The following is a 25,465-nucleotide window of genomic DNA, read 5'->3' on the forward strand; positions in this document are numbered from 1 at the left end:
GCCAGGGAAAACCTGCCAAACCCACCTGCCTTGGCTATGGGGCAGCAGGGACGCGCTCAGCACCTCCTGGTTTGGAGGAGCTGCTCTGCTGTCTGCTCACAGGCATTCCCTGTAAATGCTCCCTGGGAAGAGCTCTTGGCTCAGAAGGGGAGGCCATACCTGTGATGCGCTCGGTGACATCCAGCAGGGCTTGGCCACTCAGGTGATTCCATTGGTAGCTGAACTCTTTCAGCAGCGACACTTTATCTACAAGGGAAACACACGTTTCTGCTCACTTTTCTCAGGTCATAGGAGAAAGGGCAGGGCCAACCCCATTTTATAAAATCAAGCACATTTCTGCAGATGTTTGAATCCTATTCCTCTTTCCTTTCAGCATACTTGGCAGGGTTTTAAATTCCAAAAGAAAAGCTCTCCTTTCACATTTGTAAATCCAAACTTGTCTGCTGTAGCAGGAGCTGTGTTAAAACATTTCACATCAGGGACCTCAAGAGTTCAGTCACATGGAAGCAGTGGAAAGGTTTTGCATTCCAGAGCAAAAAGGAAGAGCCCCATACTTGGGACACAGAAAGGCACTGAGTCAGGCAGTTCCTGAGATCACAAAGCAGCTGGGGAGGAGAAAGTGGAAACTCCTCTTGAAGACCTGCCTCTTCAACACTCCTTTGTTCAGGCATATTCCACCAGTACGGAATTTTCAGAGCTGACATAAATGTGTGTGGCAAAGGAATTTGGACCAGCCCTTGCCTATGCAGTTAATTGCTGTGGCCACCTTGCCCCATGCAAAACAACATGTGGAACAAGGCATCATTGACAGCTGGGTTTATACCTGTTTGTTCTAAAGAAATGAACTTGGTGAATCACAAGTTCCCCTTTGAAAATAGAAGACAAAGAAGAAAAGTGGAAAATAGGCAGCTAATGCCTCTAATGTAGAGCCTTGCAGGTGGCTGCTCTGCAGAAGCTCTGATGGGTCAGTGTCCCTTCATGCCAACAGCAAAGCTGTTCACTTGGGAAGTCAGACGGGGCCCAAGCAAACTCCAAACCCCGTTTGTCACTGAACTGTAGCAGAGCTGCAGTCCAGGACTTGCCCTTCAGACAAGCAGCACAGAGCCAAGGGCTTCTGGGACTGTTGGGAAATGCTGATCCCATTCCAGCCTGTTGGGGATGGTGCATAAGGACTGCACCTGCACAGCCTCTGGTGGGTGTCAGCTGCAGTGTTCCACAGACAAGAGCAGCTGTCAAGGCACTCAGCGCTCTCTTGTGCAGGAGAGACAGAGACGAAGCTGAGGAGAGTCCCTGCCCGGGCTCAGCCTTACCCAAATGAGCAATGGATTCTTCCAGTGCTTTCACAGCTGCCCCACAAACCCTGGGATCCTTTGAGTTCAGGTTCTTTGTTATTCCTTCCACCAAACCAACGATCACCGGGTTCAAGGCATCTTTCAGGGCTCCTGTGATTTCAGCCAGCACGTCCAGCGCCCTCTGCTTCACTTTCTTGTGGCTGTCAGATATTCTCAGGACAAAATAGTCAAAAATCTGTGAAGAGAACAAGCAACGTGAAAGCTGCATTCAAATGTCCTTGTTTGAAGAGTGGATGTAGCAGTCAACAATGTCACAGATGAAAGTGATCCTTTCTGTCAGGTCAGCACTCGCTTGCACAATTTCACTGTTTTTCTGTGGGCCACTCACTGGAATGGTGGCACAACCTCATGCTGGTTGAAAGATTTTCTTCTGTCTTTAAGAGGTTTGGCTGGGGACAGAATAGTTCCTATGGTATTTCTCTCCATCTATAAATCATTAAATTAATTCCATTTATTAATGCTAAAGAGTACCTTTGCTTTGAATGGAAGCAGATGTTTACAATGCCCGGTTTTCTATACAGTTGCCTCAAGTAGTGAGGGCAGTTATGATTTTGCCAAAACTATGGCTGGAAGAGATCTAAGTTTTCTTTTGTTTGTCTCAGAGGGAGTGTCTGGAGAAGTGCAGGGCTATGATCAACTCTTCCAGGATCCAGACCATTTCTCTAAGTAACAAGTGGACTTCTGAAATGTAATGTGCTGTACAGCTCTCATTAGAGCAGGTTCAGTCCCTTGACAGCCACATTATCAGGCACCTTTTCCTGGAAAAAGGGAAAAAGCAGCTACTGGGAGGAGAAGGCAGAGATGAGTCCTTAGCTGTTTTCCTCCTTTTCCAAAGAGAAAAACAGACCCCCAAGAAGGAAGAGCACTGTCTTTACCAAGAGGAATAGGAACAAGGAGGGAAATGAGTAGCCAGAGCTGTGCCTGTGTAAGACAAGAGGGAGTATATAGAAGTGTTCTTAAAAAAAGCAACTGGGTTTAAACCAACCCAGCCTGATACTTCTCTTCCCTATGCAAACCCATTTTTGGTCTAGAGAACAATTGCCATGCTTTCAGGGGCTGGATTCCCTTCACTTAACCCAGCTGGGAGTAGGAGAGAGCAGCAGTTATACCAGCAGAAAATTCTGCCATCATCTGATGAACAGCATCAATAGGCACCTGCCAGACAAATACAGCTGGACTGAAATAACTTGTCCTGAAGCCTGGACCTGAATTAAATTTTTTCTGGGTAAGAGGGACCAGAGTGTCCCAGACAGCCAGGACAGAGTGCCAAGACGCACTGAATTAACTTTGCTGCTACAGGCTTAGGAAAGGAGCTAAAGGAAAGGAGCAGTGAAGATACCCTACATACTTGGGCAATGTTAGTGGAGATGAGCTGGGGGCTGGTTTTACACAGGTCTAGGAGGAGTTCCACTCCTTCCATCCTTGTCTGAAACCCCTTGGCTTCCAGGAGATGGTAAAGCTTCTGGAGCAGCTCTGTTTCTTCCTCAGCTGGAGGTGACGTGACCTGGGCTTTTGCACAGTGTAGGAGGTGTCCATCAGAGGGAGATTTCACTCTGGGAAATAAAACCAAATGAGGACCTGGTGGTGATAATTATCGTAGCATGGCATCCCCATAGTGGAAATAATTAGCATTGACTCCATGATTCCAGAAGGCTGATCAATCACTTTATTATACTATGCTATGCTATGCTATGCTGTGCTGAAACTCATTGCCCTTAGAGACAGTCTGATAGAGACAGACCAGATTGGTCAATTGAATCCAAACACCATCACCAGTGGCCAATTAAGAAATTACCCTTTGGTAAACAAATCTCCATATCACATTCCACATGTTCCCAACAACGGGTGCAGCAAGTGAAGATAAGAATTGTTTCTCACTCTTTTCTCTGATCTTCTAAAATCCTTCCCCAGGACAATGCCTGGCAAAGTTGTGCCTGCTGCTCTCTATGGAGAGAGCTGCAGCCACACACAATACCTTCAAATAATTGTGAGCAAAACATCTTGAGCAGCTTTCCTAATCCTGTGATTTCAAGCTGGAAAATCATGAGGCTCTGAAGAACAACGTGGACTTCATGTTAATCGTTATGGCAGACAATCTGCAAGTGACATTCTCCCCAGTGCTCACTCAGGAAAACCAAGGATGAGATGCACCTGATCTATCTTCAGATGGCTGCCAGGGCACACAGGTCACATTGCTTTGTGGAGAAAGAGAGACACTACTGCCAAGTTTAAATGCCTCCTCATATGGGATGTGTGTGTCTTAGAATAAGGGAACTCATCACTCTGGAGAAGTGTCTCTACAACCAGGCATGACAATCTGCAAAAGTAGCTCAGATGCATCTGAACAGATAAACAGGGCCATATTTGAAGGATTCAGAAGATCAGTAAGAGAGATAAAAACAAAAGCCAGACATCCCAGAACTACACTCACATTTCATTTGCTTCCCTGGAGACCAGATGCACAGCTTCACAACCCCACTGGGAACAATTCTCCTGGATCAACCTGTCTCTTCCATGAGCACAGGAAGATGCCAGCTGTGCTACTGAGGCATGTGGTCACTTTCCTGCCACTGCTGAGCAGGACAGAGTTAAATAAATCCCCTCTGCTGTCAGAGGAGAACAGGTACAAGCAGCTCTGCAACTCTCATGAAGAGACAGCAAGGAGCAAATTCCTATCTTAAATGCTGATTGCAGCACAGGGGGCAATAAACCAAACATGCTGTCCATCAAGCAAATTACATGAAGGACAGGCATATCAAGGCAAAAAGTCCACATTCAGACACCCGTTGACTGAAGTTGTTCAGGAATTGCCTTGCTACTTACTACTCAAACTTGGTACTGTTTGAGGGAAAGAAATCCATGATTCAGCCAGGCCAAACCTCACAGATGAGAACTGCATCTTTATGGAATGGCATCTTGCTTCCAGACTGAGATTTCTCATCAAAACATCCATCTGAAAACGACTCCACTCAGATTAAAAAAAAGCCCTATTTTATAGGAACCTGAGTAAATATATGTATGGCAGTAAAAGATCTCTGTATTGTATAAGTGACCCTGCCCTGATTCTAGTTATTGTAAATGGGCTGCAGCTGTGATGCCCTTAATTGGGCAGCAGCTGTAGCCCGTGGAGGTAGCTGGGATAAAAGGGGGTGAGGCATTCAGGGAGGGCTGCAGAGGAGCCCTGGCTGAGGAGCAACAACAACACTGCTGTGAGAAAACCCCCCAGAAGGTATGAGACTCTGGAAATATGATACACAGCAATATGATTACAACACTGTTTGAGTTTACTTGTCCCAAGTCAGGCAGCAGAAACTTGGTCCTCTCCCAGCCTCCACAACACTGCCCTTGCCACTGCACTGGATCGTCTGAGCTGCAGCCAATGGGTGTCTGTTTGTCTCTCCATTTTTGTGGAAACCCCTCCAGAGAAGTTGTGTTCAGCACAATGCAGAAGTAGACATTTTTTATCCTAGAGCATATCCTAGAGTAGGGAAAGGAAACAATCTGTGGCATTGGTCATCTCTGCCAGAAACTTTTTCCTTTGGAAGAGGCATGTAAAGCTTGTCATGTGCTTTGTCACATATGACAAAATTGCTCAGCACCGTTTGCTAGCAGACAATGTGGCCTGGGGCTCCTCTGAGCCATCGTTCCTCTCCGTCACCGGCTCCTTGAGAGATGGGCCTTCAGCCTTCTGGTTTTCTATCCCCTACAAAGACACAGAGAAACCCCATCAATCTTTAGAATATAAAACAGGAAATTCCCTGTTTAAAACACGAGTTAGAACCAGGATCACTGCTACCGAGGCTTAGGGAAACATTTCCTAACTTACAGATGGAAACAGACCAGAGATTCAGTGATGCCAAGTCTTTGTTTTCCATAGCCCAAGGCAGATTATGGGTGCTGCCAGACTGAGCAGCAGTCTAAAATCCCAAATTTCTTAGTCTTGAGCATAAATGGGAATAATGCAAATAGGTAGGCAACAAGTGTTTGTAAAGGAATCAACGGAAAAAATTGGACTCTTTTGGGGGTTGGCCCATTGTGTTAGAAGTTCATTTGGTTCAACACTCACTCTCCCTGTGCCTGCACAAAGGCAGGCTCCCTTCTGTAATGTCGATAACAAAATATAAAATCCTGCCCCAAACAAAGAATTTTTCTCTCGATGCTGCTGAATTCACCAAGCTTCTTCCAGCTCCACAGGGCTGGACAGCAGGGCAGTATTCCCAAAAGACAGACAGTCAGTCATTGTAGTAACTAGGATTGACTTGGACATCTTTTGTAAATTTGGAAATTTTCTTGGCACTACTACTTCCAGTGTCCTTTGCAAAGACTCTGTTGTCTTCAGAAGCACAATTCTCACTTAATTGCTTTACAGGGGGCAGAGTAGGGAGAGCATGGTGGGGGCTTACACTTAAATGTAAATCCATTTTCTCCTCTTTCCCTTTCCTCTTTGTGACCAATATTGAAAATATTCAAAACCCCACTTTTCCCTAATAATATCAGTTCCTTTGTGGTCTGCAGATGAACAGGCTCAGGATTAACAGCTCATTCCCAGGAGCAAAATGATTCAGCAGAACAGGAATGAGCTAAAGACAGATTTGGTATCTTTGATTTCATATTAGCAGAGGCAATACTTGCCCAAAGGAGACATTTCTCCTGCCAAGCACTTACTTTCTTCTGAGTTCTTGTCAGAATATCTTCCAGGTCACGGGGGGAAAAGAGATTGTTCCAAAAGCATTTTAAATTGTTGATGATTGCGCAACATCTTCACCATCTCCTGTCCATAATGCCTAAGGAAGGAAGGAAACAAAAGAAAAGTGAACAAACAAAGGAAGAGTGTTAACAGAAGAGGCTGATCCCTTAAACTCATCAGGTGCAATCCCTGCACGAGAAGGCATTACCTACTCAGCAAAGAGGGAGATTTACCTCACTTGACACTGCACAGTGCTGTCAGCTGAACACAAGAGGCAAGAGGAGAATATGGGGCAACAGAAAAATAGCATTTCACTCTGAAACTGGGACTGTGCTTCTGTGGCATCAAAGGATCCCAGGGAACAAGCAAAACACATCTGCTTTGTTGTCAGAGCCTATTAGCAGTATCTTGCTGCCATTGCACAATAATTTGCCTTTCTTTAACTGGCAGGGAAGCCAGGACAAAGCACCTCATGCATCCTATTGATTATTCTATACTATGGGTATGCACAGGGACAGCTAGTTGTTCTGGTGTTCTTGGCAGCTATTCATGGGAATTGAATCACCAAAGGAAGGGGATTTTGGTGGTTTGGGTTGATTTTGCCACTAGGAAACCTCTGTTTTCTTCAAGAAGAAATGTGGAGTTCACTGAGCCGCAGATAACAGCATTGTAGAAATCTGCAGAATAGGTTTAGAAAGACTGAATATGTTGGTTAAAGACCCCTGAAATATTTCTAGGATAGTCTGAAGCTAATGAGAAATGGATGTTTGGGATCCTTCAGTGATGAGCATTAGCCAACACTTTGGCTTTGTGTTGTGCACCTGAGGCTAAACAAAACTGTTGGACTGGCTGATCTGAGATCTTTTGATCTCAGTAAAGAATCCTTCAAGCCACAGGAAAAAGGTGGCAATGCTCCTTTTTTCTGGCCAACCTCAGGTTTCCCAGTACAGCCATTTGCCCAGGCAGCCCAGGGCAGTGGTCACAGTGCCAAGGCTGACAGAGCTCAAGAAGAGTTTGGACAATGCTCTCAAGCACATGGAGTGACTCTTGGGGTATCCTGCACATGGCCAGGAGATGGACTTGATGATCCTGATGGGCCCTTCCAACTCAGCATATTCCATGATTCTATGACCTTTATTCACACGATGAGGTAACTTCATCTTCCCTTTAGTTTCCACTCTTGTATGGTTTCACCTTTATAGCCAGACACAAAGCGGTTTTCCTGTTTTGGGAGGTGAAATGAAGATCATTACCTTGTGTCCTTGTGACAGTCCTGAGCAAGCTTCCCTGCCACGTGTGGCAGCCTCTCAGCCCTGGGGGTGCCTGCGAGCTTGGTGACTCCAATTCTCTCCATCAGGGACAGGAGGAGTTGGGCCGCACACTCGCGCACCGGGGCGGGGCGGCTGCTGGGGAGGAGAGAGCAAACCCTGGGCACAGGGACAAGGAGCAGCAGCAGCGCCGGCCTTGGCCAGAGCCTGCTCCCTGCCCTTGCTGGGGGAAGGAGCCTGGGCTCTCCCTGCACCTTCAGGCACCTGCACAAGGTTCTGGCCTCAGCTAAACACAAAGGTAGCATTGCACACAAGGCCTGCCTGCACGGAAGAGGGAGAATTCAGTCTCCCTGCACTGTCTGATACTCAGTTTCTTTCACAGCATTTACTCTGAGAAAGATTAAAGAAATAGATGACACATGAATAATTTAGAAATTAAGGACAATTCATGCTGACCCATCAGAGGTCACTCACTACACAGAGCTGCAGCCGGACTGAGGCTCTTTCCAGCCATTTATCCCCAAATCTGCAGACCTTTGGAAAATAACAAATGCAGGGAAAACACGTTGTGGGCCGTGAAGTTGCAGAATATCCAGCAATGCAGCCTGTTTCTTCTGTGAGGCTTGGCAATGGATCCATCTGAATGTTTTACCCTATTGCAAAGCTGAGGAAAGTGTGGCAGGCAGTTTAGCCAGGCTGTCCTGTTCTAGAGAGTGTCTCTTGGGAACTAGCAGGCCCAGCACCAACATTTAAGGCAGCATTTGCTTCAACTGTCCCACGGCAGTCAGCCTGTGAAGGTGCCTGTAAAGTGATTCATCATCTCCAGGCTAACATGAAACATCAGTTGGAATAGAAAGTAGAGCTCTAAGGCCAGGACAGTCATACAAGACTCCTTTGGCAGGAGCTGCAGCTGCTGTGCAGGCTGTGCCACACCCAGCAGATTGTCCCACATGTGCTCCACGCCCCAGCAAGGACCCTCCTCATTTCTCAAGTTAATGGCATCATGAGGAGACATGGTTTTCCCAGGGCCTCTGTGGTTAGAGCTGTGAAATACCAAACACTGCTCACAGCTGCAATTGCAATTGTCCCTCTTCCCACAAAAGCACAAGGCTCTATCCTTGGCCTTTGCAGGCACTTTCCCTTCCCCACTGATCACCACATCTAGGAAAATCTGACAGACTGGGAGAACTCCAGGAAGCAGCAGGAAGCTGAGTCAGAGGAGCTTTAGTTTGGACATCAGGAAAAAGGGTTTTTCACCCAGAGGGTGGCTGGGCACTGGAACAGGCTCCCCAGGGCAGTGGTCACAGCACCAAGCCCGACAGGGTTGAAGGAGCATTTGGACAACAATCTCAGGCACTTGGTGTGACCCTTGGGCTGTTCTGGGCAAGGCCAGGAGCTGGACTTGATGGTCCTGATGGGCCCATCCAACTCCCCATATTCTACACTTCTGTGATTCTGAGAAGTAATGGGCTGCAGGAGGGCAGAAATAGGTGAGAAGAGGAAAGAAGTGAGGTAGGTTGGAGAATCAAGTCACTGAGTTCACAGAAGATGCAGGATACAGGACCCTTCCCTCCCAGCATTCCCATTCTCTGTCTCATCCCTTCTCCCTCCCACACACACAAAGGTGAAGAACATCACTAAAAGAAGAAGAACCTACTTGGCTCCCATGTCCAGGAGAGCAGTCACTGCTCGTGCAGGAGTCACATTCTCCACCATGATCCCCAGGCTCTGACTGGCTGCTTTCTGAACAAATTCTGGGGAGCTGGACACCATCTGGAGAAGGAGCCGAGCAACCTCATCCACCTCAGAGACCATGTCCCTCTTCAAGGTCACAGAGAGCTCTCCCAGAGTGACAATGGCAGAGTAGGACACCTTGGAACGGAGGTTGGTCACCTGGGGAAGCCATGAGGGGAAACATAGGAATCACCTTGAAAAGAAAACCAGTTGCCTTCAACAGAAGTCCCAAGAAATGACAACACATCCCACTGTGTCCAGAGGAACATACAAGTACAAGAAGAGCAGGAGAGCACAAACACAGAAAGGCACTTGCTCTGGCACCAATTTCTGGCCTGAGACCTTCTCACTGCAGGCCTAAAATAAAAATTTCATTCAGTGTTCTACTTAACCCTTCTAAAATGTCCACAGCTTTGATTTTAGGCCCTTTTACTAAAAAATTAAAGCAAGGGCTGCTTTCAAATCATAAAGGCACAAGTGATAAAGATAAAAGAGTCAGGTGCTCCTGTTCAAAAAACCAACACCAGCAGCTGAAGCACTCAGCCAGGAAACAGAAAACACAGGCTCAGGTCTACAGAATAATTTGCAGTGTTGAATTACAGCTTGGACAGAGACTGGGACTCTGGCAAATAACATCATTAGTGTCTTAGTTTTTCATTTGCACATTGCATTATAAAGGCACCACACTCAAAGATGAGTGTCAGATACCCGACCTGCCAGTAAATACAGCTGCCTGTGCCCACAGATCCTTCAGACAGCTGACAGACATTGGAAATCTCAGGTCTAAAACCAGAAATGAAGGCAGACCCTGAGCACACATGGAGATGAACAAGCACATACCTACTCTACACACCGTGTATGAAGTATGGGGGACAATTCAGAACAATGTTCTCACCTCGCTGGTGTTATGTTTGCCCAATTATCCCATCATTAAAAAGACCTAAACAATATTTAAAGTAGTAACAATTTTAATGAAATAATTAAGATGAAAAATATAAAATTGGATACAATAGAATTTGATTAAAAGAAGGGATAATTTGGTTCCAATAATAGCGCATAAGCAAGAGATATCGCGGGGTACGGAGTGCAGGGTTCAATGACCCTTGACACTTCACGTACAAGCTTGCCAAGTGAAAGTCACCCCTTATATGCCATGTGTCAATGCCATCTCCTCCTATTTTCGGTTCGTCACTTTTCTTTCTCCGCCTTCATTATCACCTTTACCACGCATGCGCCACCACTTGGTTTGGTGGTCACACAAGTCTTTGGGGGTCGTCACTGATGAAGGCCCTGTAGTCTTTTAATTCACCTTTGGGTTACACATGCGCACCAAGCCAATACAATGTAAGCCAAGACTAACGTATCACTACATCTACATATCAAAGCAATAAGTCCCTTATAATTAACATTTTCTTGGACCCAACCAGGTTCTTGGTCATTTTTAGCAACTGTATCTTCAGTTTCTTTCCTGTGGTCCTTGAGAACATCTGCTGGGAAAAGGGGGGTGGAGCCCCTCCTTTCCCTCTCTTCTTTGGCATTACTATTTTTAACTTATTTTATTATTTCCAGATATTAGTTACTGTATCAATATTGGTTATTGTTTCAATTTTTATCAGCACGAATCATACCTATTTACCACACTGGTAACTGCCAAGCAAACCTCACCAAGTCTACAAAGCAGGACCTCTGAATGGGACCCAGCCAGGTGTTGGATGGTGAAGAGTCCCTTCTCCTTCAGCTCCCTGAAAGGCAGAAGATTGATTTTTCTCTCCACCAAGGCAGCACCCTCTGAAATGACCAGGCTGGCAGCTCAGTTGAACAATGGGAGGTGCTTTTCAAGGAGTGCTTAATGAAATCGTGGAATGCATTGCCCCAGGATGCTGTGGCTGTCAAAAGCATTCACAAACCCAAGAGGCAAAGAGAGGGGTTTTAGAGTGGCCATTTGAGAAGACAGCCTTTCTGAAATCTCTGGCACATGAGGCTCCTCTGTCACTGCTTCCTAGAAGCTGTGAGACCGGGCCATGCTGCTGTTTGTTGCCACCTCCCTGTACCTGTCCCCGAGACACAGTGCCACCAGGCTGTTATTGGGGCATTTTCCTTCTTTGCCAGCCCCAGCAGGCATTCAGCAGGGACAGTCTGCACTGCCACTCTGGAGCTGAGTTTCCACTCTATGATCTCGGCCTCTCTGTCACCCCCTCCACTCCCCCTCACACATTCCCCAAAAAAGCAGCGGGATGTCTGCTGGGACCACCTCAGCCTGCAGGAAGGCCAGGTGGGTCCTGGCCTCTCCTGACCCACAGCACAGCTTTCTTTCATCCCAGCATGGAAATATAAAAACTGTATTATCAGATCACACAGAGGGCCAGGAGCTTTTTATTTTGGCTGCAAGTGTCCACAGGGCATTGGGGAAGAGGAGAAAAGGAGTGTTTTGCAACAAGCAACCTGGCTGCTCAGGCAGGATGGTAGGAAAAGTGTCTGGAAGCTGCTTTTTAGGACTTTGGTTGTTCTGCTGAAGCGTCTGACAGAGCTGATGGGCAGATCCCAGAGCTGTGGAGAGTTCCTGGGAAATTTGTCCTTGGATCTGTCTACGAATGCTCTCCCAGCCATGAACTGCCATCCGTGTCCTGTCCATATGTTACTGCCTTGACTGTTGAGTGTCTGAGGTGCCTCTTGAGGCTGCTATGGACCTCCTTCACCAAGGAATGGATTGTGATACAACATCCCTTCCTGCTTCTATTTGGGCACTGACAGAGCCTGGAGCACTCTGGCTCGAGCTTGGGCTCTGGCCAAGCAAGATTGCAAATGAGAGCAGCTCATGGTCCTCAACTCTTCCCTGCTGCTGGGACAGACAGACATGGCCATGGGGACAGAATGGAGCTGCCCCATCTACCAGGGCACTAAGAAGGATGTGAGTTTTTCTCTGCCCTGTCACCACCAGTTCTGCCTGGCTGCATCCTGCAGTGGGCAAAGAGAAAGCCAGCATGCCCACTCTGCAGAAGAATGATAGAAGCTGTCAGGTTTTCTGAGTAGGATGAACAGGACTACATACAATGTGCCATCAGCTCCCCCAAACAATTGCTAGAGTCCAGCAGGGAGAGAGCCTGGCCACCTTGCTGAAAGCAGCCCCCCAGACCCTGTGATGGCTGCTCCATCTTCCCCACAGGGAACACTGTCCCCAGCTGAGCAGGGGGCTGCAGGACCAGAGCCTGTGGATGGCCTCCTGCCCAAGGTGTGGGCCGAATTTTTCAAATAACAATGTCATCTGCTGGACCAAAGGTGTCCCTGGCTGCAGCAGAAGCTGGAGGGAATATGCCAGCACCAGAGATGGCTGGTTAAGGAATTCATAGAGCAGCATCCTGCACGCCCTCTGTGCCTATGGTCAAGTTGCCAAAACCTTGGTGCCAGTACTGCAGCTTCTCCTCTGTAGCAGTCTGAATTGCTGCTAGCATAGTCCAGGGTAAAGAAGCTAAAAGGACCTTTGCATAATCTCCACAGATGTTTTATTCAGCTGTGCAGGGAGAAGTTCAGCTCCCAGCACCCACACACAGAGGGTCTCACTTTGTCTCCACAGGGGCCTGGGGGCTGACCCTGATCTCGGGGCAGTACAAAGATAAGGGGGCCAATCAGGGAATAGGGAAGGTGTGGCTCAGGAACACAGGAACAGACATAGGAACAGGGGAAGGAGCCAGTGGGGTCTAACATAGGAACAGGGGAAGGAGCCAGTGGGGTCTAACAGCTTTTTGAGGGAAAATTCTTGTGTCTGCCTTGACCAGGGAATGCCCCCCCCCGCCAGGGTCTCCACAATTCCCCATGTATTATATTATTAGGAAAGCTTCTCTGAAGGATCAACTGAATCAACACAAAATGACAAAAACAATCAAAAGCACTCATAAGACAATTGTTCAAAATGCAAACAATTCTGAGTTCCCAGCGTGCCAACAGATTTCTTCAAGTGTCTTAGATCTGGCAGGAGGGATGCAGGGTTTTCTTAGCACAGTTTATGAGGAAACTGAGTCACACATACTGAACCTGTGGTCCATGGCCTCCTCACTGCCATCGTGCAGCGAGGAGGCCCAGAGGCTGCTGTGCTCTGGTCCTGTCAGGGATGAACACAGCGGCTCTGTGGCCAGTGCCAGCTCCAGCTCCAGCAGCTCACAAGAGGAGACTCCTTCCAGCAGCTCTGCTGGCTCCAGTGTGGCAGACCAACAGAGCCCACTGGAAGCCACCCTCCATTGCAGCCACCCCCAGCTGCGCCCATCATCACTGCAGAGCAGGAGCTGCCCCAGAGGAGCCGCGGCAGGAGCTCATGGCAGTGGCAGGTCCCTGTGCCCAGGGCAGAGCCACAGAACCTCTGCTCCTGCCTGGGACAGGGGCTGCTCACCCTGGTGTCCCACCGAGAGCAGGGATCCTGGGCCCCAAACTCTGCCCAGCCCTGCAAAAGGCCACCCCGCCAGCAGTGCCAGCAAGGTTCCTGCAGCCATTCAGCCAAATCAGAGGAAACAAATGTCTCTTCAGCTGACACAGCCTCTGCACACAGCTTTCTCCCCCTTCTCCTGGTGCCTCTCCCGGACTCCAGGAAGGGCTGCAGGAAATGCTGTGTGAGCCATGATGATGGAAGAGCTACTGATAAAAACACTGTGGTGATGCTTTCAGAGGAGTCATGAATGGAAGACTGACCAACCTTCCAGCCAATGGTATGCCAAAAGTTTCCATTCTTTAAAAATTGACTGCAATAAATTGGTAAACAGAAAGATACGGAAACAAATCAAATCTCCCACAGCTGCTGGCTTTCCTCAGGCTCCATGGTCTATGTATTGCTAGACTTACTTCATTTAGGCAGAATATTAACTGCCCTGACTTGCTGGAGACTGACCACAAGGTCTCATCTGTGGTGGGCAGTCACTAAAATGAGCTCAGCAGAGGCATCTTCAGCTGTCCAAGTGTAGCAGAAATACATATTCTCTGCTTCATGGCTGTGTGGCAGCAGCTGCTGGTGTGGGTTTGTCAGCGTTGCTTCATGGATTACTCCTGGGAAGGAATTGTGTGCACAGGCACAGTATGATGGCTTCGATCTCCTCTAATTACTCCAATCGGATGATGGCCAGAACTTTTAGGCAAAAAGCATCATGATAGAATAATTTACAATATTCTCCAAACTACTCCTGTGGTTTTGATTTTCTTACTGATTAGGTTCAGTGTCTGGCCCCAAGAAATCAGTCCAGAAAGAACAGGCAAACCTCAGCTTGCAAGTTAGAGTGCAAGTCTTTAATCTGCTGGTTTTGCAGCATTTATAAACTGCTTTTCAACATATTTGCAAAAAAATCTCTTAGTTCTTGCTATACCTATCCAGAACCTGACTCTCTCCTCATTTTATTTTGATTTGAGATCTCAGCATGATTTTTTTCTGGACAGGGAAGTAAGAACCAGCTGCAAATACAGAGTACAAGTGTGCATCTATACTGCAGGAACTGAGCTGTAGCTTGGAATTAAAGGCAAGAAGGGATACCATGGTAAATGTGAACATTTAGTGCTGGCATAGGAGCCTTCTGCAATGCCCCACCAACCCATGGTTCACATTGCTACAAACTCTCTTTCTGATGTTACAAAGAGTGTTGAAGAGCTGACTGTAAGTAAACAAAATAGCCAGAATGGTAATTTTTGTTAATATGGCGAACAATGACCATCTAATAATTCAGAGCTCATAGAAGTGAGTATTCAGATTTCCACTTAGTACATGCTGGCAGTTTTAATTTGAAATCAACAGGTTAATCCAATACAAGTTATCCATAGGAATTAATTTGCTCTAGGATCTACCTAAAAATGCCTCATTGTCTGCTAAGTTTAGTAGAAATTTGCAAAGTCTACAGTCCACAGATTTTCATTTCTTGTTTAGTGGCTATTCTGCAGGAAAGCTTTTACAGACGAATCAGTTTGGATGCAATTAAAATGCCAGTACATTTCATCTAGCCATTTTGGTATTAGAACAAAACCATATGACTGCACAGCCTTTTAAAAAATATTTTTAAATAAATTTTCAAATCAACAGTCTGAGTAGGACTCAGAATAAAAACTGTACCAAACTTCAACTCTGTTGGAAGATTCCCTTGTCACCCTGTCAATCAGTTCTACATTCAGAAGATTAAAAGTCCCCATTATGGTGGTTTTAGTATGGTTAGGAATTGGGGAAGGGTCTTCTTCCTTCTCAACTCCATGCTGCAGTGCCTTTGGGATGTGTCCCGCTGGTCGTTGTTTGTGCAGCCCTGGTATTTCTCCATGGGGCAGAAAGTACAATTGCATTTCCAGCCCAAAGCCCATGAGGAGTGGGGCGTGCAGAGCTGTGCCAGACCCAGGCCAGCAGCTGTGCCACCAGAGGGTTTTGGTTCCTGCCCAGTGCAGCTGGTGCATCTCTGCCGTGAGTGCCTCCCCTTGCCAGGTGCCCATGGACAGCAGGTGCAGGGTTCTGCAAGGGGCGTGGAACAGGGTGGGGATGTCTGCTGGCAAGAGAGTGCAGCGGAGAGCAAACAGTCCAGGATGTTCCTGGAGTGTGTGACAGAGAACTCCTGACACAGCTGGTGACTGAGCCAGTGAGGGAAGGCACTGCTGGGCCTGCTGTTTGTGAGGAGAGAAGGGCTGCTGGGTGACAGGAGGGTTGGAGGCGGCCTTGGGCTCAGGGATCACAAAATGCTTGTGTTTGATTCCCAGAGAAGGAATGAGAGACGCTGGGGAAGTGTTGACCTGCAACAAATTGTGAGTTTGTTAAGCTTTAACAGGCAGTGCTTAGTCGTACCTTCCCTCACAGCAGTGGTTAATGTGTGCAAGTGGATGTCTTAGCCTCGAGAATAAAGACAGTGGGCCTACTGAGGAGGTAGCTGCAATGCATTCAAGGAGAAGAAGGCTCTTAACCATGGAAGGAGAATTTGAGGAACGGGATGTTCACCACATGACCACCAGAGACCCTCAAGAGACCCCTACTCTAAATGTCAGTAATTTTGGGGAAGTGATTTAAACATGTCAAACACTTTGTGAGAATGTTTAGCCTGTGAGTTTGAGCAAAGTAATGAATAAAAGTAATGAAAGTAATGTCTTAGTTCCATGGATACTAACACGTGGCTGTGCATGTTTCAGGGGAGTGATTCCTCACGCACCCAGCACTGAAATAAAGTAATGCCTCTTTTCTCACACTGAGCTGGCAGTGTGGATTGGGCCCTGCTCAGTAACGTTCATTTTGGTAATTTCTATTGAAGCATAAAGAATGGTTGAAATGAAATCTTTTCCAGTTGTTTCCCTTTGGTTTACCTGTTTGAGGGTTAAAATTCTGTGCTGCAGGTGTGCTGGGTGTGTGCAGAGCAGTGCAGCCCCAGAAACCCCTTGGCTTGCCCACAAGTTGTCACGCCTTGTTGCCAGGTGTGCCCAGCTGTGGCAGGAGAAGGAGCCTGCAGCACCGTGGGCACCGTGCCCTGCCCAGCCGGGGCTCTCTGGCACAGAGCAGCAGCAGCGCCAGCACCGTTCAACCCGCTCCTGCCTTGGCTTCCCCTGGCACACAGAAGCCTCTGGAAATCAGCACCGCCAGTGGCGTTCCCAGCTTGGAGCAGCTGCTGCTGGTGGGCAGATGCTGTCAGTTCGACTGTTGCCAAAGGGGAAGAGAGGCAGAGATGTACACGCACCAGAGCCCTGGGCATGTCCAATAAAGGTGCAAATATGTGGGGAGATTTTTTAGGAAGCATTTCAGCTGTGATGCCAACAGTGGCCTCTCTCCTGGTTCTGTGTGTTCTAGACGAGTAATGCAATGGTTGGCTCTGACAATTAGGAAGTAGATGTTATGTGGATGTTCAAATGTGTAGTGATGGTATTGTAATATATCCTCCCATAGTCCTCTTTCCAGTCCCCCTTGTAATAGCCTTGGTAGTCAGGGCATTTGGGGAGGGCTGGCTTGTGACCAGCAGGCAGGGTGTAACAACACCTGACCTCCAGTCAGGATGCAAGAAAGTAATCTCCACCAATGGCCAGCAGAGAAAGAGTTGACTGACAAAACTTTTAGAGGGGCTAAGGGTATAAAAGGCAGAGCATCCTTTTTGAAGATGAGCGCATGGCTGCTAGTCACAGAGACTCCCAATGCTGCAATTTTTTCTTATTCAATCCTTTGTTAAGGTTTACTAAACCTTTAAAATGTTAAAAGTGAGAGTCATTTCTCACATGTGCAATGCTGTGGGCCATTGTCTTGGTCTGGTTTCCTTTGCTTGTGTCCCATGTGATTGCTCAGCTGGGGTACAGGCTGTAGATGCATGGGGCACTCTTGGAGTTCCTCTTGGATCCCCTGAACAACAGGGTTTGGCCCATGAGGGGAATTTGTGCTGCTTTGTGACAGAGAAGAACTTCCCAGGCTCTGTTGTGTTTGCTGTAGGGAAGGTTGGTTGATGCTTTGCATAAATTCACAGACTAACATGCTTTGTGATGCTTTTCTTTGTCATACTTTGCTTTGTGATTTCAGGGCATGGTTGCCAAATCGTCATGGTGACATCAGAAGGTTGCCTTGGCGCACAGAAGGCCTGAGTGTCAGAGCAGCCCAAGGTCTTGCTCACATCAGGAGAACCCTCCTGGGTTGAGCATTGGTCAGTGGGTAGTTGCACTCTGAGAGGCCATTTGTTTTTCTAGTGTTGGAGTAGACTGGCACAGCTCTGGGAATATGATCCACCATCTGGCCACAGCAGCTTTTGCTGCTTATGGTGTTTGTTTTTCCGCATATTACGTTACACACTTTGCACGTAAGTAGAGTTTTCCATTCTACTTAGGTTAGGATGTATCCTAACCTGGCTTTTGTATGTCTTCCTGCTGGTGGCTGAGTTTCTGATTTTGAAAGAGAAAGAGCATTAGGAGGCCACTGGTTTGGTAAAGCTCCTGTCAAGAGGTTCAGCTAAAAGGGGGTGTCTGTAGCCACAGGGGCAGCATTTGCAGGGGAACCTGCAGGGCTCTGTTCCCTCCACAGGAGAGTCTGTGGCAGCAGAGTCTGTCATTTCCTCAGTTTGCTGGGACAAGCAAGACACCTTTGAAAATGTAGACTGGAAGACCTTCTTTAAGGCCTTCCAAAAACTCTGTTGTTCCCAAAATTCAAAGAAAGCTTATTTCTTTTTAAATTTTGTCATGAAAGGATTTGACTGTCTAACTCGACCTTTTTCAAAGTGCTAAAATAGTGATTCCTTTTGCAAGGAAATGCAAACTCTAAAGCAGTGAGTGTCTGCCACAGCTCAGGGGGATTTTAGGGAAGCTTTTCTGAGCAACTGTTTCAAGCAAGTTAATGAGAACTGGTGCATGCAATTGATTAAAAAAAAAAAGAACCTCAAGGAGAGGATTTCAGAAGCTGTTTTATGTGTTTGGTAGACTAGGAGCATTGAGTGTTAAAGAACAATTTGCATTTTCTTGGTCATATTTGTATTCATTTACTGGCTAAAAAGGCTGAAGTGTAGGCACAACCAAGAATATTGCCCTGATCCCCTGCTGGCTGTGTGAATGAAATGTGTCTGCTGGAGGGATGTTGTGAAACGGGAAATCATCTCTGTTTGGGTTGACTTGTTCTGTGGGATTCAGCAGCCCAGGCAGTTCTCTGACAGCATCTGGTTCATTTTCCCTTCCCACTACAGGTCACCTGAAGCATGTTTTCAGCAGTGCAAAAGATCCTGAGGTGAGTGAGAAAGGAACATTTCAAGTTCCTGGTGTTTAGGAATTGTAGAGCAAGCTGAGAGAGCTTGGCCAGTAGCAGTAGACTGTAGAGGGCCAGCTAGGAAGGCTGAAAGAAAATCCATTTCCATGCCTGAAACAGAAGTAACAAAGGCGGCTATAGATATTTTTAAATTTCCTTCTCAGAGTTTGAAGAACTAAAAACCTAGTTTTGAAAAGAGAACGATGCTTTCTGATAGGAAAAATTTAGTTAAGAGCAATTTCCTGTACAGTTGAATTAGATAATTTTAATTTAATCAGAGTGACTTAGAATGCTATTCCTATCAAACTTCATGGTATCTTCTTGGAATATGAGATGGTAGAAAAGGAAGGCCATCTTGAAACGGCACATGCAGTATCTGAAGTGAAATGGGCACCTTTGTGGCTGGGGAGCTGCGTGGGCCCAAAGGACGCAGGGCTGGCGGCCGTGAGCAACTGAAGATGAGGCAGCGTGTGGCCAGGGGGCCAAGAAGGCCAAGGGCACGGTGGCTGTGCCGGCAGCAGTGGGGCAGCAGGAGCAGGGCAGGGAGCGTGGCCCTGTGCTGGGCAGCGCTGCGGCCACAGCTGGAGTGCTGTGTGCAGCTGTGGGCCCTGGGAAGCAGAAAGTCATGGAGGGGCTGCAGCGAGTGCACAGAAGGACAGGGGAGCTGGGCAAGGGGGTGCAGCACAAGGCCGGGGAGGAGGTGCTGAGGGAGCTTTACCCTGGACAATGGGGGCTCATGAGGGACCTTCAGGCAGACTTCCATAGATCCCTGCCTTAGATCCATAGAGCCACTGCTCAGCACAAGGACTGTTTCCCTGCCAAACATCCCTTCACTGCATCCAAGTGCTTTAGACACTGGAGTGGGTAACACTTTCATATTTTGTTTGTTTGTTTGCTAGAAGGAGAAGCCTTGTGTAATTTCTCCTTTTCCAGGGAGCTTTTTCTCAGTCTTTTCTGTCCTTTTCCAGCACTGGCAGAAACACATCACTTTCAGGTTAACGGCTCCCGTCTCTTTTCACTTTTCACACTCCAGAAGTGTCTCTCACAAGGAGTGAGCTCACCCAGGATGCCACCTGCAGAGCCAGGATGGAGCTGTGGGACAGGGCGGGGTGTCAGTCACTACTGAAAGACAAACAGGACATCACTTTCAGGTTAACGGCTGCCCAGGGAATCAGTGTGTGTTGTGTTTGGGAATTGAGCAGGAAATCAATGCCCTTGCATTCCAGCTGGTGCTCAGAGATTAGAGGAGCTGGGAGGGGCTGAGTTGCATTTCTGATTCCAGCCACTTTAGCACCATCAGTGTGGTCGAGTCCAAGAGAAGAACTTGCCCGAGCACACATGCGCAAAGAGTGCAGTTCCCAGTGCAATGCTCTGGGTCTGGTTGCATTCCATAAAGACCCACACGCTCCAGATTCCCCAAGAGTGTGGGTTACTGAAGCAACAGGAGAGCAAGTTCAGGATGGCTGCTGATCGGGGCACTGCTACCGAGTGCTGATGTGTGTAGCGACAGAAAGGACAGAATTGATTCAGGGTGACCCCCACGTAGAGAATAATGTGCTTTGACTCTATGATTTAAAAGGTTAAACAAATGCTTTCTTAAGCTATGTTGTATTACACTAGCGCTATGTAAAAACTATGCTAAAAAGCTACTAAAGAAAAACTCGTGACTGTCTCCAGACAGTCACGGCACAGCTTTTATCTAATCAGCTAATCAAGCTGAACAACTACCACTAAAATCCAATTAACAAATCACTTTCAGTAAACAATCGCTATAACACATTCTACATGCACTAAAGAACAAGAACAGCCAGTAGAGATAATAATTGTTTTGTCTTCTTCTACAAGTTTCTCACTACCTTCTCTTAAAAAAAAAACTAGGAGAGAGAACTGTATCCCTCTGTGTTCAAAGAATGTAAATACCACAGCACAGTAAAGAGAGATTATAAAAGTGAGATCTGTCTATCTATCTATCTATTTGAATCTTCCTGGCTCTGCTCCAAAGCAGTGGAAGATGCAAAGCTCACCTAAAGGCATCCCTTCAGGAGAGGAGTAGAGACAAGTTCCATTGACTGATCCTGAGCAGGCAGAGATGTTTCCCCATCCAGAGATGGTTGTTTTTTTCCCGCCTATTTACCTCCTCCAGCCTCTTGTGCCCTGAAGCCTTCTTTTTATCCTTTAAATTTTTGCACATCCTAAGGGAGTGGAACTATCCCTGAGGTCTGGTGACTTTGCTAACACATGCATTACATGGCACATGGTTTCCTTCGCTGGCATCCCCAGGGCTGTGTAAGTGCATTCGTTAATGGGGCCTTATGAGAAACTCTGTTAGTGCTGGTCAGAATTCTCAGTTGACAAAAGAGGGAGAAGAAACACCTTGGTCCTCCTCCATATACTGAGGTGGCCACAGAGGTTCTCTGACTTCCATCAGAGATCTTTGCATGCATCCTCATCTCCTGAATGACCCAGTTTTCTAACAAGAATGTGGATGTCAGGAAGTCGCAAAGCTGGTGCAGGCCTGAAGAGAAGGTGAACTCCAGAAGTGTCTCTCACAAGGAGTGAGCTCACCCAGGAAGCCCCTGCAGAGCCAGGATGGAGCTGTGGGACAGGGTGGGGTGTCAGTCACTACTGAAAGACAAACAGGACATGGCAGAAGCAGAGGGAGGCTCTCACCAGACCCTTGAGAAATGCCACCCCTTCCCTGTCAGCTGCCTGAGAGGCTGTTGGAGCTTAAGTCCCAGATGGCCCCTGACTGTAGGGCCAGGGTCACTTTGGAATCTGTGCCTCCCCTCGGGCAGAGAACGACCCAGGAGAGCAGCAGCACAGTGCTTTGGGAACGTGTGAGCCCAGCAGCCTTTGAGTCTTGGCCCACAAAGGGCGTATGGGAAGTTGAAACCCATCTTGTCTTGCTTTCTGTGCAGGTGCTTCTAGAGAAAGAGCAGGAGCACACTGCCTTATCTGAGCTGCCATGCCAGACTCAGGGAGAGCTGTTCCCTGCCCGAGAGCAGGAAGAGCGGCTCAGGCAGCAGGTGGAAGAGCCACAGGAGAATGACCAGGTGAGCCTGACTGGCCAGAGGACAGAGGGAAGGGCAGGAAGAGGGGCATAAACCAGAGCTCCTGGGACTGAGGAGGCCAGGAGTCCCACAGACACTGAAAGGACAGAGCCTTGCAATCTGCAGAGGTCAGCCCTGGGACAGGAGGTTTGCAATGGAGGGTGATGTGGGGAGGGAAGCAGAAGGAAATGGCTGAATAAATGTGATTTTGAGGCTAAAAGAGGAAAAAAGCTGAGCCTGATGGCAGCTCTCAGTCCCTTGCTCTGCTTTTGTGTGTACAGAACATCAAGGCAGAGCCACAAGCAGAGCTGCCTGAAGCTCAGAGTGACATCATGGCAGTGAAGAGAAAGAACAAGGAAGACATGGGAAGAATTCAAGAGGAGAATCTCCATCAGCAGAGGGGCGATCAACAAAACCAGGTGAATGAAAGAGTGGCAGCCACTCCACTCATGAAACATCCTCTCTTTTGTTTGTTAGAGAACATGAAGGAACAGCTGGATGCAGAGCTTCAGATAGCTCACAGTATGACCAAGGCAAGGCATAAGCGGCTAGAGGAAGAAATGAAAATCATCAGACAGAAACTTAATCGCTTCCATCAGTCTCTGCAAAACCAAGTGTGTGAAAGAGGGATGCAGCCACTGCAGTCACCAATCTGGTGGTTTCTGCCCTTCTTGCCTTTCCAGTGCAGAGCAGCAGGGAGTGGGGCCATGCCTCTGAGTGCCATCCTGCTGTAGTGTGTGTATCACAGTCACTCTGAAGGACATTTCCTGGTGTGCTGAATCTCAACTGCTGCCCTGGACAGTGAAACTTGTCCTTTGGCCTTTTGGCCAGCAGTCATCCAAATTGATTCCTGCTGGCCTGTTCCTGCTCTCCTTTTTTCTTGAGGTGTTTTTACAGTGGAACTTGGTGACCCAGACGGAGGATTGAAACAAGCTGTTGTATCCCCTGTCAATCTGTTCTTTGCCTTTCCTCACAGTCGATGACTCCTGGCTGACAGGGACAAGCTGTCGTGTCTGACTGCTTTGTTCTGTTTGACTTGAGGTGCAAGTGTTGACATCTCACCGGGCAGCCTGCGAAGACTTGCAGGGAATGTGTGGCAATGAAGGACCCCAAGTTAGGAGTGAGGCACAGGAACAGTGCCCACCAGAAATGCTCCAGGTCCAGCACATCCTGGGCTCTGAACCTGCTGCCGCAGCAGCATCACCTCAGGAAGCCCTTCTGTGAAACCTGGGAACTCAGGCTCAGGCAGATCCTGGGAACAGGACATTGAGGAGGAGTACCTGGAGCTGCTGTGTAGGTCTGGGGTGTTTCTTATCTGAGGGACAGTGTGTTGTGTGCAGGTGTCAGCAGAGCTGTACCAAATGCTCCTCCTGAGCTGGGTGTCACAGGGCCATTTAGGACTCCCCAGAGGCAGTGCTGTGCTCTGAGGCAGCAAGAGAGAGCTCTGGGTGTTGTTGCTGCCTCTGAGGGCACCTGGGACTAGCTTGGGTGTGCCTGAGCTTCCCTCTCTGCTAAAGGCTGAAGCAGGGATTGTTCTTGGATCAGCAGAAGGCTGTGACCTAGCAAATGATCTAGGCAAATCCTGTGTGCTAGTGGCCAAACTGAACAGAATTTTTAGCTTCCTAAATTCTCCTTAGACTCCTGACTTCCAACCAGTCATCAGGGCAAAAAAACTTCACAGAAATGGACTGGCTTTGGAGTTTTGTCTTTTTGGTTGGGGATTCTTTTTTGGGGGGAGGGGGGGTGGGATTGCTTTTGTGTTGTTCATTTTTGGTGGGGGTTTTTTGTTGTGTTTTCTCCATCCTGAAGGAGCCCTTCTACCCCAAGTCTTACTGATGTCATTTTTATGACTGTTACTGTTACCACTACTACATCTGCAGTTTATTTTCATGAGAATGCTATATTTTTGTCAATAAGAGAATGCTATCTTTTTGTCAATAAGAACTACTTTGAAAGAACATCAGGTTACAGGACAAATAGAGAGCACAAGGTATTTTCCATGTGCCCCAAAGAAAAAACAGAGACTTTGATAACAACCTTTATTTAATCTTCTAGTTTTATGCTTGTTAAGATGTGTCCAGGAGACACATCCAAGTGGCGTGATCAGATAAAACTGTACTGCAGGCATTTCTCAGGAGAGAGCCTCCAGCCCAGCCATGGTATATCCCTCAGATCCATGGCACTTTTCCATACCTGATTCCCACTCTTTCCCATGACTGTTAGAATCCTACCCATTGGCCCAGGCCCTGCTCAGATCAGTCTCTAGGAAAACATATCAAGCCCTTTGTGATTCTGCAGCACAACCCAATGAATCTGCTTCTTGCCCGTAACAGCTGCCAGTGCTGTGCTCCCAGATAAGAGACCTGGTGGGGCTGAGACCAGAACCCAGTGGATTCTGTGTCTACCATCACCTGTTGGGACAAAAAGGGCACTGATCTGTGCCTCGGTGTGGCTGATCTCAAAGCCCATCCTGGTGTGTCCTGAATGGGGGCAACAGCTTGTACGGGGCTCAGGCTCACTCTGGCTTCTTCCCATCAGTGCCTGTCAGTGCACATGCTTGGGCTTTGCCAGCCTTGTTGTGCTAGCTGCCCTGTTCCTGAGGGCTGGAGGGGCTGCAGAGGCTGGAGCCTTCCTTAGCTGGGAGAGGGGCATCTTTGAGCTCAGCCTGCTCATAAACAGGTCAGGGTCCTGATGCTGAAAGCCCCGTCAGAATCAGTTACAGCTTGAGCTGCTCTGGTTGACAAATGGGAAGGCATTCCTTTGGCAAATTGCTGAAAGGTGGGGAAGATGTCCTCCTCTCCTGGGATTGCAGGTTCCTGTGCTTTGTTTCCTGTCAAGAGAACTCTTCAAGAGACTGTACAAATCAGTCTCTGTGCTGGCCACCTGTGCTGCAGAGCTGTCTGCCTGGTTGTGGTCATTGTTACCCAGCTGACCACAAAGGGCTCAGAGCTCCAGGTGCTGGGGCTGCCTTTTGTACCTCCTGGAAGCTGGGAGCTCTGCTTTAAAGTCAGCATCTTGCATTTTGTTTCCCTCAGGGAGAATGGTGAACCCTACTGAAAATCCCCTGATGAAATACACGCATCTGAATTATATTGGCAGCGGGTGAGTCAAACAGCAGTTACTCCTGTACAGCCATGGGCCAGGTGTTTTTCTGGTGGAATGTCTGTCCAGCGTGAAGTCAGGCCAGCTGCAAAGATGTTCACAGACTGGGGATAGATTGTCCCATCTCTCAACGCTGCTCAGAATTTGTGAGTGGGCTCAGAAGGCATTGTCAGAGATGCCTTGCTACCGAGGTCTTGCCTGCATCAAGGAACAGGACCTGGAAGGTCTCCTTGTCTCTCAAGTGTGGGACAGCTCTGTGTTAATTTCTTTAGCATTTTTTGTATGTCTCATAATCATACTGGCACACTAATGAAAAGAGAAGAAACTTGCTTGCCTGAAAGAGCAACCTACGCCCTATCAAAGCTGTGAGATAACAATTCCCAGGAACAATTCTTTCCCCTGGTTTGAAGAAGGAAACACTCTGTGGTCAGGATAGGAACCACACCGTTTAGACAGTGAAACCCAAGAGGAAATACTAACCTCCCTTTAGAAATTGAACCCCAGTGCTTCAGGAACAGGCCCAGTGCCCATGCACTTGAGAGGAAAATACATCATCTGCCTTCTGGCAGAGCCCTCCT

Source organism: Melozone crissalis, unplaced genomic scaffold (genome assembly GCF_028551555.1).
Source record: "Melozone crissalis strain CALT ecotype California unplaced genomic scaffold, PUWL_Pcris_2 ptg000079l_1, whole genome shotgun sequence".
NCBI classification, from domain to species: domain Eukaryota; kingdom Metazoa; phylum Chordata; class Aves; order Passeriformes; family Passerellidae; genus Melozone; species Melozone crissalis.